The 2,971-nt window shown below is 44.5% G+C and overlaps 1 non-coding gene across 1 annotated transcript; it reads left to right on the top strand.

The window, feature by feature from the left end:
* Positions 1-787: 787 nt before the first annotated feature.
* LOC126012319 (U6 spliceosomal RNA) lies at positions 788-892 on the top strand. Its single transcript, XR_007496835.1, has one exon. It is a non-coding gene; the product is annotated as a U6 spliceosomal RNA (small nuclear RNA).
* The last annotated feature ends 2,079 nt before the right edge of the window (positions 893-2,971 follow it).

Raw genomic sequence — 2,971 nt, 5'->3', positions numbered from 1 at the left:
ACCTGACATACAAATGGTCTTCTTAATAAAAGGCAGGCAAGGGACTAGAGCTATAGCACAGTGGGGAGGGCATTCGCCTTGTACTCGACTGACCCAGATTTGATCCCTAGCATCCCATAGGGTCCTCCCAGCCTCACAGAAGTGATTTCTTAATGCAGAGCCAGGAGTATTGCTGAGCATTGCTGCCATGGCTCAATAAACAAAAAAACAAAGGGCAGACATAACCAGCCATCTGTCAGGTGAGAGAATATTTCAGCAAGGCACGGGAAGGGGCAAGGATGGACATTACATCATGGTGGAGGCTTCACCCAGGAAGAAGACCCACCTTGTTGTACTGGTCAGTACAACCAATGACAGCACATCCACACACATGAAGCAGCTGTAGTTGGGTGGCTGCTTACGTCCCTATAAAGCAATGTGATCCCAGAGGGGAATTGAACCTCACGAGTATAGGATAACACCCAGAAATTAGCCCAAGACAAAGACATTTCCCCAACTTCCTTTTTCCTTAACTTCTACTTTGATATGTAAAAGCCCATTTTTGTCTCACTCTTGACCTTCCCCCTCCTGGTGGATGGGTATTGATATAGTCAAGAAAAGTCAGTTTTGGTTTGGTGCTCAGAGAAACCCCAGGAAGAAGCCAAATGGAAGCCACTGACTCTTGACTTTTCTTACTGGCTTGACTATTATTTTTTTGCCACTACACTGCTTTTTCAGATCCAGCTGCATGGGGTTTAGAAATATGGTGTCTGGGGTAATCTCACAACTTGTGGGTTTTATTTTGCAACTGATTCTGAAGCACATATGCTAAAAAATGGAAAAGATACAGAGAAGATTAGCATGGTCCCTGTGCAAAAATGACATGCAAATTCGTGAAGCATTCCATATTTTTGATCATCCCAGAGCCTTAGGCCTCATCTTTGGATCTGGCATGATTTTCTGCACCTACACCAGAAATTGACCTACCAGGACAGAACCTTAAATTGCTTTGGCACATAATTGCACCAGGGTGGGCTCACGTGCTACCCTGACTAAGACTTGGAAATCAGCAATGACTTGCTTTGAAGGCAGATTTCCCTGCCTTGCCACATAACAGTGAGATGAAACCAGGAGATGCCTCAAGATATCCTGACCTAGGCATAGGATTATAGGCTAACACCAAGATCTCCAATTACTGAAGCCTGACAGCAAAAGCTGTGATTGAGGGAGACCTTTCCTGGGACCTTGCAGAAAGACTTTGAGGTTAGACAGATTAGTATGCCTGGAGCCTGTAGTTGGTATTATGGCAGGATGCTTCATGGGTAGGAACATCTATTTTTAGGCCAAAAGTTTTTTTTTTTATCTATTTTCCAACTTTTCTGCACCTATGCAAAATATTGCCAACCCTTTTATCTTTTACTTAGAACATTGGGTTGTGAATTACTTTGTATTACCTCATATTTTTGTATTTTCTATAAAGTACAATAGGGGGAGATGTTGGATTAACCGGGTTCCACCCTATTCAGTATATGCTTGTTACTCATTGATCGGAAGCACCTTTAGACGGAAGCATCCTTTGGATTGGTGCCTCAGACCATCTGTTCTCCACCCTAGAGAGTGGTCTGGCTCTTGCTAATAAAAAGCCTGGTAATCATAAAGCTAATAAACTGCTGCGGTTTCGATTTTCCACAACCGAGCTATCTGCTTCTTAGGAGCTGAAGGCTTCTGTGTGGGAGTTCCTGAACCTGTTTTATTCCCTTTGGATTATTTCCTATGTTAGCGTTTGCTTCCAAACCCACATCTCTCCAGTGCTCTGGACATGGGGCATGAGGCTTCCGCTTCACAGGAGCATCGTTACCTGAGAGAGAGCAAACCCAGCTAAAGATCCAGTAGCCTTAGCTGGCAAACTGGGCCAGTTGAGCAGAGAAGACATTGATGGAACGTTCCAGTACAAAGCATGGCGTTTCTGCCATTCTCAGCATTCTCGAGAGCAGAAGGTGAGCTGAGTTGCAGAACAACGGAGAACAACAATGTCAATGATCCTCTGAAGATTTGCATCACATGAAGATTTTCTTCCAGTCATGACATCGCCAAACTAGAACTTAACTGCACAAACAAAATTGGAAAAAAAAAAAAAAAAAAAAACCTCAGACAGGAAGACTAGAGGGAGCACATGCTTCTCCCAAACCACGAGGTAATGAGGAAATGAAAGCAGAGATTACAAATAAAATGCTTGGAGGATATTGATAAAATGTATGTGGAATAATCACACTGCACAAACAGCCAAGCCATGGGGGAGGGGGGAGAGTTGGGACTGAATTACATGGCAAAGCTATACGGTAAAATATGGATCAGACTTCCTCAGAGAAGAAATACAGAGGACCATCCAGTAGGCATGTGAAAAAGTGTCTGAGATAGGAAGAGGGAGGGAGAGGGAGGGAGAAAAAGAGATTGTTTGACATGGAGACAGAAGTGTGGGAGGGCAGGAGGGAAACTAGGGGCATCGGTGGCAGGAAATGTGCCTGGTGAAGGGTGTTGGACATTGTATGACTGAAAGTCAATCATGAACAACTTTAAAACTGTGTATCTCATGGTGATTCTATTAAATTTATTGACTAAAAAGATATAGGGCCAGAGTAATAGGGTATTTTTCTGGTAGGGCATTTTCCTTGGACCTAGTTTGATCCTTGGCATTCCGTAGGGTCCCTCAAGCCTGCCAGGACTGATTTCTGAGCCCAGAACTAGAAGTAACCCCCGAGTGCCGAGGGTATGGCCCTCCCCCAAAGCCCCCACACCAAGAAAACAAGATCAGACCCTGATTTGTTCCCTGACACTTCATGCCCCTACCCCCAGCATTGCCACTACTGGGTATATCCTGGTAGCTCCACCCTCCCAAGCACCTCTTTGATAGATCAATCCTCAAGCTCCTAAACCAAAACACTGGAGACACACGGGTCTGGAAGCAAATGCAGGAAATAATCCACACACACAC

Source organism: Suncus etruscus, chromosome 6, assembly GCF_024139225.1.
Source record: "Suncus etruscus isolate mSunEtr1 chromosome 6, mSunEtr1.pri.cur, whole genome shotgun sequence".
In the NCBI taxonomy this organism is placed as follows: Eukaryota; Metazoa; Chordata; class Mammalia; order Eulipotyphla; family Soricidae; genus Suncus; species Suncus etruscus.
This window is presented reverse-complemented; position numbering and strand designations above follow the sequence as displayed.